Here is a 14,372-nt window from a genome sequence, read left to right as displayed (position 1 = left end):
CTTGCTATTTGTTAATTAATTATGTATGATAAAAGTGTTGTCACATTAGCAACATTTCAGTGAAATTTGAGATTAATGGGTCCATTTTCAATAGTGCACAGAAATCATTTTCAAACCTATATGCTTTCTCTTGGTCAATGCGGCTAATTTTCGAGACCAACTTGAACTCTCCAAAAATCTCATTAGGAAACTATTTTACAAGATGGGGATTTTAATGAATTTGTATTATGTTATTTGTACAGAAATGTATAGTACAAATGAAAAAAGTGGCACCCAAGTACAAAAACGTACAAACGAGATCCTATGAATTCATATAAATTAGCCCTCAATTTGCAAAAACAAAATAGTTACGTCTTATGTCAACTTATTCTACTAGCACAAACCCTAATACATATACTAACAGTCTTATAATACTCTAATGAGAGTTAGTTGACATGTAGTTGCAAATTGTTGAGAGTAAGTTGACATGCATAGTTGCAATTGATTGGGAGTTAGTTGACATGTAGTTACAAAGGATTTAGGGTTAGTTGACACGTGGTTGCAAATTATTGAGTTAATTTACATGACATGTAGTTGACATGTAGTTGCAAATGATTGAGCTAGTTGAGATGTAGTGGCAAATTACTGAGAGTAAGTTGACATGTAGGTGCAAATTATTGAGTTATTTTACATGACATGTATTATTGGGAGTTAGTTGCAGTTGCAAATTATTGAGCTAGTTGAGATGTAGTGGCAAATTATTGAGAGTAAGTTGACATGTAGTTGCAAATTATTGAGTTAGTTGACATGTAGTGGCAAATTGTTGAGTTAGTTGACATCTATAGTTGCAAAGTATTGAGTTAGTTGACATGTAGTTGCAAATTATTGAGCGTTAGTTGACATGTAGCTGCAAATTGTTGAATTAGTTGACATGTAGTTGCAAATGACTGAGTTGGTTGACATGTAGTGGCAAATTATTGAGAGTTAGTTGACATGTAGTTGCAAATGATTGAGGGTTAGTTGACATGTAGTTGCAAATTATTGAGTTAGTTGACCTGTATAGTTGCACATTACTGGGAGTTATTTGACATGTAGTTGCAAATTATTGAGTTTGTTGACATGTAGTGGCAAATTATTAAGAGTTAGTTGACATGTAGTTGCAAATTATTGAGTTAGTTGGCATGCAATGTTGACAAAGATGAACAGATACAGTAACAAATATATTGCTCATTGTTAGTTCTTGTTAATACATATAACTAATGTTAACTAATGAAACCTTTTTGTAAAGTGTTAGTTTAGTCTATTTGTTTACAGGGGCAGTGCACATCAATAAATATGCCTGTAATTGTGCCAGAATTAGCCAAAAGGGCTATTTTTCATCTGTAGACCCTTGTCAGAATGTTAAAAAGTCACCATAAGAACAACAAAAACAAAGTATCTTATATAACATGACATGTATAGATGGTTGCAAATTTACTTAGTCAATAGAATGTCTAAAGTAGACCATCGAAATAAAGTGTTACCCAGTAGTCGTTATTCAGCTCAATTCAGTTAAGTGTTGACATGTTAATATGACTACACCATAATACAGCTAAACTCTATCTTGTTGGTATTTTTATGAGTGTATTCTGAATGTAGGTGCAAATTTGTAACTGGATTTTACCAGCATAAAACCTAAATGTTTCTTTGGTGACTGATCGCCTTCCCAAATTGTTGTCTGCGACATGATCACCCTGCTTTCATCTCAGCGTGTGTGTGTGTGTGTGTGTGTGTGTGTGTGTGTGTGTGTGTGTGTGTGTGTGTGTGCGTGTGTGTGTGTGTGTGTGTGGGTGTCTGTGCTAGTGTGCACAGTTAGCGTAGCATCGTAGCATGGTTGTGTAGAGTCTCTGTGGGTTTGTTCCGTTCAAGGCGTGAGTGATGCTGCTGGTCGCCTGAGGGTGACGGTGATGTGGAGTGTCATAAAAGTGGGGGGAGACTGACAGAAAGACAGAAGATCCCAGTGTGATCCTGCTGATGCACAGGAAACACAGCAGGGACACATTCAGTCAGCGTGACACTCTCTCAACACACACACGTGGAGAAATGAGAATCCGCCTAAAGAAAATAAAGCATTTCAGATTACAGTAATGAGAATTAAAAGAGGAAATGTACATATAGCCTTTAAAGAGTTAATGTACATAAAACCTTTAAAGAGGAAATGTACATAAATGAGTGTGCACTCAGTGTTCCTGAGTATGAATGCTGAAACAGTTGGTCTGGAAATGGGAGCAGGACAATTAGGGCCACTGCAAGAGTGTGTCTGAATACAAACCAAGACTAATGCCTGCTACAGACAGTGCAATTTTGGCAATCCTATAAGATCATCACAAATCACACTGTATGACATGGATCTAATAAACTTGGGTATGACATGTAGACTGATATGTATGAGTACGATGATGACACCTATTGAATCGTTAGTAGAATAAATGTCATCAGCATGCGCTAGTGGTAAACAAATAGAGCAAGATGAATCACACTTTGGCTATTGTGGTTTTTATGTGCACTGAAAAAAAAGAGGAAGCGATTGAGGAGAATATGGATGCGATCATGGCTAGGGAAAAGAGGCCATGCTTTGCATGCCAATTTTGCAAAAGGAGCTTTGAGGTAGGTAGTTTTGAGTTTTATGACCAGGTTGCATTAATCAATATGCCATTTCATGTTGCATTTTTATTGGCTAGTCAGTTGACATTGTTGTAGGGAGGTTGTAGCGGAAAACACACTGTGAGATGATTATGTTAAATTTCTGAAACTAAGCTCAAAATGGTACAATGTGTACCGGGCAACAAAAGGTTTACCATGGTAATTTTTTATATGCACTGCACTAAAAGATTGTGGCTGGTAAGATTTTTTAATTTTTCAAGTCTCACCAAAGATTCACTTTGCATTAAACAGCATTTAATTTGAAATAGAAATCTTTTGTAATGTAAAAGTCTTCATTGTAACCTTTGATCAATTCAATAAATAATTTCTGTTAATTAACTTTATCAGAATTAAATATTTCTAATCTCAGATTTCTGAATATTAATATAAACTGTGTAAATAACAATTACCACATTCAAGAACAATTTGTTCATAAATGATACTCCAAAATATTCCACTTTTAAAAACCATGGTAATACCTGTGTGTGCATCTTAGAGGTCTGCTGTATTATTTACTCATATAATATAAATTTGACCTTATTCATAAATATATGAGCACTAAATTGCTGTGTTTAATTCATTGCTACAATTGGTCTCACTTTAGTTTAGGGTCCAATTCTCACTATTAACTATTAACTATAACTTTTGCTTATTAATAGTTAGTAAGGTAGTTAGTAAGGTTAGATTTAGGTATTGGTAGGATTAAGGGATGTAGAATATGTGCTTTATACTAATTAACCCTCAGAGCCCGACGGCATCGCCCACGACGTCACACGGCACCTCCGATAAATATTTATATTATTTCATGAAACTTTTATCGATTTTCTTACCGTTTTTTCCAGCAGAAAGCTAACGAGCTAGCCATCACGGGGGTGTCTTTGGTGTCTTTGTAGCCTTTACAGAAGGTTTTCTATCCAGCCTGGAACATGTGCATCTTTTTGGAGTTGTTCAGCAATAAATCAAAACGCTTACATCCAAGATTTATCCACTTGATGTCCATAATTTATACATTTTCCGTCATTTTTGCTGCTAGCTCGATGCTAGCTGCCATTTTGGATGAGGGTTTGACCAATGACAGACTGATCCGTCATCCACGTTGGTGTGCGTCATTACGCATGAACCACAGCTCTGTTATTGTGGAGAGAGAGAGAGACGCGCTGCAGTTTTGAGTAGTTTTGTGGAGAAAGTTTGAGGAAAAAGTTTGAGGAGAAAGTTTGAGGAGAAGTTCCTGATAGGAACTGTTTTGAGGCTTGGCACCAGTGAATATCCAAAATCCAAAGAGGCCAAAAACGCCTGGACTTTTTTTGGAAAAATGTAAATAGTTTTGGTTCTGTATAAGTTCTCATGTTTATTCCTGAGTTCCAGGACTCCAAAGACTTGAACAAACTGTTTTCCAGAGGAAATATGCTTAGCTTTTATTTATTTGTGTGTGTGTTTTCAATAAATATTTGAGTGATTCAGTTTCCGTTTTATGTTTTCATTTGTCTTTATGGTCCCATAACTTATTTTACATTCAGGTGACATCAATGCAACACAAATATACTGATAGTGCAACTTGTCTTGAAAAAAAAGAGGTGTGTCAATTGTCTGTGCACAACAGGGTTGATGTTTTACAAGCTTTTTTAGTAAATAAAACCAGGCGGAAAATGTATTGTAAAAATACCCTTAGGTCTTAAAGGGTTTAACAGCCAATATCCTAGTAATATGCATGCAAATAAGCAACTAGTTAATAGTGAGAATTGGACCCTAAGCTAAAGTGTTACCTAATTTTCTATTAGTCTCTCTCTCTTTTTTTTTTTGCTTAATATTAAGAATATAAAACTTGTCTGTAAAATCAAAGTACAACCAACATGAAGAAAACCATAAAAATAGACCAAGCTCAATAAGAATTAAATTCATGAAAATAATTTAAATGATTATAATGTGTAAACTTACATTCAAGACCTTATACATGTTACTGTGTTAATGACTTTTACTTTAATGATTGTACCATCTGACATTTTTAAAGAGTTTAGAGTAAAAAAAGAGTAAAGATTTCTAAGAAACCATATGTTCTTAAAGTAGATGTTTCTTGATCTTTGGCAGAATCATTTAATTGTCAGTATTTGACACAGTAGTTTTGCTCACTGTGTGAGAGAGAAAGAGAGCTCTCATAGGGCCTGTCAGCTACTCTTCTCTACTCTGTTTGTTACTTATTTTCTCATCTCACCCTGGAGGCTCATTATAAGCTTGTTACACTTCAGTGATAACACAGAGACCATTAAAGTGATGATTATTTCATTAGCGGAGCGCCCCTGAGAGTGGGTGGGATGCCATTAACAGTGTTTGGTTTGTTCAAATATGCAATCAAATCATTGTCAAAATGCTTGAGAGGATGTAAAAGTTGCAGTTTGTTGATTTTTTTAGTGACTTTCAGAAACAAATTTGTCTGTCCACTCTAAAATAAAAAGACTGTTTGGTGCCCAACAATCAAAACCATATTAACCATATCAGAACATATTCAATGTTTAATATTGCACATCTATATGGAGCAAGAACACTAATAATTAATTGTGGGCTGAGCTACCCAGTGCTACATTACAAAAATAAAACAAAAAAAGCAACAAAATGTCACTCTTCGTAGCTGCAACTGGTTAGGACATAAACACACGCTGCATCCGAAATTGTGTACAGTGTGAGTAGATACTGACTTTGAATTTAAATTTACTTCACATACTATATAGCATGACTTAATAAATTACATTTGGACTTATACTGTCACATGTTCAGTCTGTTTTGCTTGTGTTTGATTTTGGTCCTTTGTTCAGTTTTCTGCCACTCCTTGTTTCCACGGTCACCTTCATTATGAGTTAATTTAGTTCAGCTGTGTCTGTTTAATTATCTAGTTTGTGTTCACTATTTAAGTTGCAGTCTTTTCAGTTCTCATTTGTCTGGTATTGTCTGTGTGTAGCACACTGTCTCACCTGTTAGTGTATGTTTCTGAATTGAGAATACATTCTTGGTTACCTTTCAATCATCTTTGGCTTCCTTGATTTTCTTGTGATACCCAGTCCATGAAAGAATACCAGACCTCAAAAAATGGTTTTGGAGACAACTCAGAGACTGCTAGATATCCAATAAGATGGACGACCTTTGGAGACATATGTGGAGGAGTTTGTTGAGTTGTTCCACCTGGTGAGGTGGACTATCATCCAGTCCCTTGCCAAAAACATGTAGGCACTCCAACTCACCCAAAGCCAGCACCCTCCACATGCCTCTTCAAGGGTTCCATTCCCTCCTGGCCACTCGTGTTTCCCCGAGCCCGGAAGCTGATATCAAACAGTGCTGACCTCGGAGCGAAGGTGGCGGATCCTGCGTTCACCTCAGCATCTTCAACCAAGATGGCCGTCGCCATACCTGAACCAGCGACATCTCCTGTCCAGGTCCAGAGTCCGTTGACGTCTCCTGCCCACGTCCAGAGTCCGTTGACTTCTCCTGTCCCTGTCCCGTGCAGAGTCCAGTGGAGAACCACTGGCTGATAGACTTTTGGTCTGAGCCACTTCCAGCCCCTGACCAGAGTTCAGTGATTGCTCCAGCCCGTTACCAGAGTACAGAGAGGTCTCCAGCCCGTGACCAGAGTCCAGAGAGGGCTCCGTCTCCTGTCCCCAGTCCAGAAAGGGCTCTGTCTCCTTTCCGCAGTCCAGAGAGGTGGTCTGCTACCCATCCACGGAGGCAGCCTCCAGAACTGTCTGTGCCTATGTGGTCACCTGTGCCACCTGTGCCTATGTGGTCCCCTGAGCCGTGTGGCTCCCTGAACCGCCATGGCTCCCTGGAATACCAGCACCACCCTGGAGTCATCCTAAACTGCCCGCATCATCCTTGCTCATCTACCTATCACCTCCAGGACGCCAGGGTGCCCGCCCCACCTCCCCAGTTGGACTCTTTGTGGCGCGAGGTTGCACCTTCTGGGAGGGGGGGAGGGGGGGGGGGGGGTAATGTCACATGTTAAGTGTGTTGTGTTTGATTTTGTTCCTGTGTTCAGTTTCCTACCACTCCTTGTGTTTGGATCATTATGAGTTAATTTAGTTCAGCTGTGTCTGTTTAATTATCTCATTTAATAAATCCTTGGTTACCTTTCAATCATCTTTGGCTTCCTTGATCTTCCTGTGATACCACAGTCTATGACAACTACATTCGCCATGTTGTCATTATTATGTGATCAGCATCAGCTTCACTGCCATTCACAAATCCTCTCCTGTGGCCTCATGGGATAGTAAAGTGTCCATTGTATGCACACCAGAATCTTACCAGAAGTAGTAGGTCATCGGGGACTTTTCGCCTACTGTTTTTTGAATACTGTATGTACTACTGTTTATTAGTTATATTATACTATTATATAGTAGGGAAGCAAGCCTTTCAGTTATGAGAAAAAAATCATTGTTGAATTGATTTTCCAAACCATTTGACTTTGACTAAAAATCATAAGACCCATCTCTTTAGATTAAGTGCAGCATACCGAGGGGAACGACACCCAATTTTCTCATGTGAGCCATTGCAGAATTCTCTGTTACAAAACCCACGTCTTAGACCTGGTTTCACAGACAGGGCTTATATTAAACCAGGATTAGACTTTAGCTCAATTAGGACATTTAAGTAGCTTTTATATACGTGCCTTATAAAAAACGTTACTGGTGTTGGCACGGACATATTTTAAGATTTGTCAGTGCAAGTTGTTTTCAGTTAAACAGCTCAAACATTCATTTTAGTCTGGGACTAAAAGCCTTAAGCCTTGTCTGTGAAACCAGGACATAGTGATTTAAACTAGTCTAAAACCCAATGAAACTTAGCACTGATGTGAAAAACAGGAGAAACATGTCATGAACAATGCAGTTAGAAGGCTTTTCAATACACACACTCCAATATTTACTTATTTACTGTAGAAACACTAACTGTAACCATGCGGTAGTGAACAGTACTGAAGTAGCCTTCTCTTCGTAGTAGTTTACTTTGTTACTGTACTTAAGTACATATTTAGTATTTTAATTTAGGCAAACCTTTACTTTTACTGGTGCAATAAATGTGATGGCAAGGTTATTGATCATGTGTTGTTGAAATAAACAATCTGAGGCGATATAACTGCATTGAGTATTCTGTTTTTTTCAATAGCTGCATTATGAAAACATATAACAATGACTAGTTAAATCATAAGGAGGAAGCAGACCTTTGAATTTCTCTCTGTTTAACCAAAAAACTTTCAGTTCATTTTTACAGTCAAGCAGACTGATTTAACTCACATTTTATCCTCCAGACAGCTGTGGCTTTACCTCATGACTGGTTTTCATTTCCACTTGGTGAAGAAAAATACAGTATGTAATAAAACAGTATGTCATTTGTCTTCTTGGCTAGAGGTTCATAGTTAAAGAAACAGCTCATACACGATCAGGCATAACATTATGACAGATGACGTGAATAATACTGATTATTTCTTCTTCACGGCACCTGTTAGTGGGTGGGATATATTAGGCAGCAAGTGAACATTTTGTCCTCAAAGTTGATGTGTTAGAAGCAGGAAAAATGGGCATGGGTAAGGATTTGAGCGAGTTTGACAAGGGCCAAATTGTAATGGCTAGACAACTGGGTCAGAGCATCTTCAAAACTGAAGCTCTTGTGGGGTGTTCCCGGTGTGCAGTAGTCAGTATCTATCAAAAGTGGAAACAACACCACTGCTTCTTTGCCCCCCAAGTGCGGCAGTCCCATGGCCAGACCGGCGCTCTTCTCTGGTTCGGCGGAGGATTGCAACGGATTCCTGCTACAATGTTCGCTGGTCCTGGAGATGCAGCCGCACCTGTACCCACATGATCGCGCCAAGGTGGCATTCATCACTTCGCAGCTATCTGGTAAATGTCGTGTATCGAAGAACACCAGGGCCAGCCGTCATTCTCTCCTTTCCTCCGCCGACCAGATGGTGTCAGCCCTCCAGAACCAGCCCACGAAGCTATGCAACTGGAAAATTCCCGTCTGACAGCAGCTGAGCGGCAGAGGCAGCTGACCCAGACTCTCTGTTTGTACTGTGGTCTTCCTGGGCATTACATCTCCGAATGCCCAGTCCGTCCTCCACGTCCTATGGTGAGTGCAATCATTCCTTCCCTTAATAAGATGAAACCACTCACCACTACTGTAAACCTTACTGCTGCGGGTATCTCCCTTCCAGTTACTGCCCTCCTCGACTCTGGGTCAGCCGGGAACTTCATCTCGGGCACCCTCTGCCGCCAGCTCAAGCTCCGCACGTCTGCTATTCCAACCATCTACCAGATCCAATCGATAACCGGGAAACCCCTCAGTCGGAGACAAGTTAGTCGCTTTGTGGGCCCTATCGGAGTTCAAGTGGGAATCCTCCATATGGAGCATCTACATCTGCTGGTTCTGGAGGAATCCACCGCTGACATCATCTTAGGGCGCCCATGGTTAGAGCAGCATAACCCAGTCCTCTCCTGGAAGACAGGAGAGGTCCTGAAGTGGGGTGACAGCTGTTTCCCGGACTGCTTCCCATCTCCACCGGTACGTCCCACTCCTCGTCCCCAAGATCTCCCAGTCTACGCCACGTCCATCGAGAGTCCAGTAGAGAGACATTCGGTGGATGTTCCATCCTGCTACGCCCCCTTCAGCGACGTCTTCTGTCCCCAACGGGCTTCCAAGCTGCCTCCCCATCGGCCATGGGACTGTGCCATCGATCTGCTGCCCGGTGAACCAATGCCCAAAGGAAAGATCTATCCCCTCTCACTCCCGGAGGAGAAGGCCATGGAGGACTACATCAAGGAAGCGCTGGAGCAAGGTTACATCCATCCATCTACTTCCCTTGCTGCTTCGAGCTTTTTCTTCATGGTAAAGACGGTAGGAGGCTTGCGGCACTGCTTAGACTACTGAGCACTTAACAACATCACCGTCAAGTTCAGGTACCCCCTTCCTCTCGTCCAAGCTGCCCTGGAACATCTCCGTGGTGCCACTGTGTTCACGAAGTTGGACCTCCGCAGCGCGTACAACCTCATCCAAATACGTGAGGGGGACGAGTGGAAGACCGCCTTTGTCACGTCCACCGGCCACTACAAATACCTAGTAATGCCCTATGGACTCGCCAACGCCCCCTCTGTATTCCAGGATTTTATTCATGAGGTGCTCCTGGAGTGTCTCCACAAGTTTGTACTGGTCTACATCGACGACATCCTGATCTACTCCCGGTGGCTGGCCGAACATCGTCACCACGTTGCGGAGGTCCTCCAATGCCTGAGGAGCTTCCAGCTCTACCTCAAAGCCGAGAAATGTTCGTTCCATCAGCCCTCAGTGCAGTTTCTCGGCTACAACATCGACCGCAGTGGCATCCGGATGGACGAGGGGAAGGTGGAAGCCATCCGGTCCTGGCCAACCCCCTCCACAGTCAAAGAACTCCAGAGATTCCTCGGCTTTGCCAACTTCTATCATCGTTTTATCCATCTTTACAGTTCCATCACCAGTCCACTCACCAGTCTCCTACGTAACAAGCCCATGTCTCTGTCCTGGACCCCATCTGCCACTGAAGCCTTCCAGACCCTCAAGACCGCCTTCACAACTGCTCCCCTCCTCGTCCACCCTGATCCTGAACTGCCCTTCGTCGTGGAAGTGGACGCCTCCACCACCGGAGTGGGAGTGGTCCTTTCTCAGCAACAGGGGAACCCCAGTCATCTCCATCCATGTGCCTTCTTCTCCGGCAAGCTCAACCCGGCGGAGGTGAACTATGACATCGGGAACCGTAAACTCCTTGCCATTAAACTCGCACTGGAGGAGTGGAGGCACTTGCTAGAGGGCGCTAAACACCCCTTCCTTGTACTCACCGACCACAAGAACCTGGGTTATCTCCGAGAGGCAAAACGTCTTAACCCACGCCAAGCTAGATGGGCTCTATTTTTCACACGGTTTCACTTCAACATCTCCTATCGACCTGGCGCCAAGAACATCAAGGCGGACGCCCTTTCCCGCATTCACAGCCCCGAAGAGAAGTCAGAGGAGACTGAGCCCATCATCCCTACCCAGTTATTCGTCAGTCCCATCTCCTGGTCTGAGGAAACCCTGCCCTCAGCCAATGCCTCCACCAACGTGATTCACCCCGGGGTCAATGAAACCCTCTCACTGCTACGTCAACGCTTCTGGTGGCCCCAAATGTCATCAGATGTCAGAAGGTACGTGCAGGGATGTAGGGAATGTGCCATGTCCAAGAGTCCACGTCATCTACCTGCTGGAAAACGTCATCCTCTGCCCGTTCCCAACCGCCCTTGGTCACACCTAGGAGTGGATTTTATCACGGATCTCCTAGTCTCTGATAATTGTACCTGCGTCCTCGTGGTAGACCGTTTCTCCAAGTCCTGCCACCTCCTCCCACTACGAGGATTACCCACTGCTCTGGAAACTGCTGAGTTAATGTTCAATCACATCTTCCGCTACTATGGTATCCCCGAAGACATAGTATCGGACAGGGGTCCCCAGTTCATATCCAAGGTATGGAAAGCCTTTTTCTCCCTCCTAGGTGTGACCGTCAGCCTCTCGTCTGAATACCATCCGCAAACGAACGGGCAGACAGAACGTAAGATCCAGGAGATTGGCCGTTTCCTCCGTACCTTCTGTCACGGCCACCAGGACTCCTGGAACCAGTTTCTAGGATGGGCCGAGTACGCACAGAACTCACTCCGCCAGCCTACCACCGGCCTCACCCCGTTTCAGTGCGTACTCGGCTATCAACCTCCCCTCTTCCCGTGGTCAGGGGAACCCTCCGATGTCCCTGCAGTTGATTACTGGTTCCGGGAGAGTGAGAGGGTCTGGGACTTGGCTCATCATCAACTTCAGCAGGCCCTTCGCAGACGCAGGATGATAGCCGACCTTCGCCGCTCGGAGGCTCCCACATTCCAGGTTGGGCAGAAGGTCTGGCTGTCAACCCGGGTCATCAGACTGCGTCTACAGTGCAAGAAGTTGAGTCCCAGATTCGTTGGCCCCTTCACCATCCAGCAGCAGATCAACCCTGTCACGTATAAACTCCTACTCCCACCTCAGTACCGGATTCACCCCACATTCCATGTGTCACTTCTGAAACCACATCACCCCTCTGTTTCTGTTTCCTCAGAGCCTGGCATTACCCCGGAGCCCCCTCCTCCGCTTTTCCTAGAAGACGGCGCAGCATACCAAGTCCAGGAGATCTTGGACTCCCGGCGTCGTGGTGGTCAGCTCCAATATCTCGTCGACTGGGAGGGGTACGGCCCAGAGGAGTGATCATGGGTACCCAGACACGACATCCTAGACCCAAACCTACTTGAGATCTTCCACTCTTCTCGTCCAGACAGACCGACACCTCGGGGTAGAGGTCGACCACCGGTCTCGTTTGCACACGCTCACGCTTATGCGGGATGCTTATGCTTGCTTCTACGGATTCACCTGTGATTGCCTACCTGTTCTCCCAGTCTCCTGAGTGTCTCCTCGTCCTGTCTCCTGGCTCCTTGTCTCCATCGCTCCATCATCCTGCTCTACTTGTCACCTGCAACCAGACATATCACCATTGACATTACCATTCCGTTGGATATACTCTTCTGTTACTCACCTCATCTGCTCACATCCTGGTTCAGTTAATAAAATCTGTTTACCCCTGTCATCAGTTCTCCGTGTCATATCTGTATTGATTCTTGGCTCATTTTGGCCGGGAAAAAAAAGTTGTTGACTTAAAAACAACTGCAATCTGAACAGTCTGTTACGCAAATTAATCTGTCTTACCAACACAATTCAATGGAACTTGCAACCATAGTCGACTCAGGATGCGTTTGGGGAGTGCACCCCAGTGCGATTTGTTTACCAGTTCAACAAGTTCATTGGAAAGAATCAGTTCGTTCACGGATCAGACATGAGGAACAAAATGTTTTATGAAATGCAGTGGATTAAAAAGTAAGACATTATGGTTTGAAATGTAGAGAAGTAAAAGTTTCCCAAAATAAAATGTAGGCTACGTAACGAAGTAAAAATACTGTCCATCACTGATTTATACAACATTTATTCAGGCTTTTACGAAGCGTGGAGTTGAGCTCCGTCACAACCTGCTGTCATCACAGGTGTATTAGTGTGTTCTCTTTTAGAGTGTGTGCTTTACACTCTCTGGCTGTGATGAACACTTCCTTTTGTCCCACTGACAGGCCTTCCTCTCTGCAGTCCACCTGATGAGTGATCAGTGTCCACACAGTGCGCAATTCCTTCTGCGGGCTCTTTTTGTGAATTATAGGAAGTCATTACATACATATTACATACACATGATTTAACTATTGCAAATGTGTAGTTTATGAAGCATTTGTGAATTTGGAGGAGATTTCTCAGGAAGGTCCATTTTACATGCAAACTACTACTGAATTTACATATTTTAATATTGCACTTTGGCATATTATATATTGTATACAAATGAGTGCTGTCAAATTGATTAATTACGATTAATCACATCCAAAATAAAAGATCATGTTTACATAATATATGTGTGTTCTGTGTATAATATGTATATATAAATACACAGATGTTTATTTATTATATATTTAAGAAATATTTATGTTTATATATAAAATATTTAGATTTATATATAATATAGATTATAAATATACAGTATATACATGCAAATATTTCTTAAATATATACACGAATGAGTGTGTATTTTTATATACATAATAATTATACACAGTACATATATTATGTAAAACAAACTTTTATTTTGGATACTATTAATCGCGATTAATCAATTTGACGGTGTAGTAAACATTGTTTGTACGGGAAGAAGGAGGCGGGAACCGGCGGACATTCAAAATAACTTTTAATTAAACAAACACAAACTAAAATGGCGGCGACAGTCCCTCGCGGACGACTGTCGCCTACATACAAATAAACACAAAATGAAAATAATAAGCTGCAGCCCCTCACGGTCGACTGCAGCAACACATAACAAAACATACATAAAATACAACATAAAATCCAGGCCTGGTCCTCTCTCGTCCCTCACTGTCGTCGCTCCTCCTTTATAGTCCCTCAATCCTCCGCGAGGGCCGAGATCGCTGCGGCGCGCAGCTGGCGCTCATCCTCCCTGATGAGCGCCGCCTCGTCCCGCCCTCACGGTCCCTCGGCCTCGCTGTTCGCCACAGACGGCACTAATACAAATCAAATATTATTTTGTTATTGTAATAGGATATGAATCCAAACAACATTAGCAGGTTATAGCAGCAAGATTTGACATTGCATGGCAATCCTTTTATTTTTAATATTTAAAAATGCTTGTGTGCTGCTGCGCATCCCTGTGTGTGTAATAATCAGAGTGTATGCGTTTTGTGCACCTCCCTATAGGCTCATATTACTAATACGTCCTTTAAATAACTAAATAAATACTGTGCAGTCAATGACACAGTCGTTTTCAGTTCTTCAACGTGCCAACAATGCACCTGAACATACCTTGTTTTCAGACCAGCACGCCCATGGACGAACAGATACATTTACTTTAAATAACGTGGCGCTGGACATGAAAATGATAACTGCGTCAGGCTGAAACTTGCGCCTGCCGTCGCATTTCGCCTGGTGTATGATAGGGCCCTTTATGTTCCTCCATGCCGATCTCACATGTAATGGTAAAGCAGTCTTTCCCGCTGATAGCAATGCAAATATACCTCTGTGTAAACAGTACTGCAAAATCTGTACCA

General features: G+C 42.6%; 1 protein-coding gene across 1 annotated transcript in view; it reads left to right on the top strand.

Moving 5' to 3' along the window:
• kcnh1b (potassium voltage-gated channel, subfamily H (eag-related), member 1b) overlaps positions 1-14,372 on the top strand; it is a gene marked incomplete at both ends in the record, with an annotated part of 91,062 nt that overhangs the window by 28,316 nt on the left and 48,374 nt on the right. The gene's annotated exons all lie outside the window — the stretch shown is intronic.

The sequence above is a fragment of the Gobio gobio genome (genome assembly GCF_949357685.1).
Source record: "Gobio gobio genome assembly, chromosome: 24".
Taxonomy (NCBI): Eukaryota; Metazoa; Chordata; class Actinopteri; order Cypriniformes; family Gobionidae; genus Gobio; species Gobio gobio.
The sequence above is the reverse complement of the archived record's forward strand: the minus strand, read 5'-3'. Positions and strand labels throughout refer to the sequence as shown.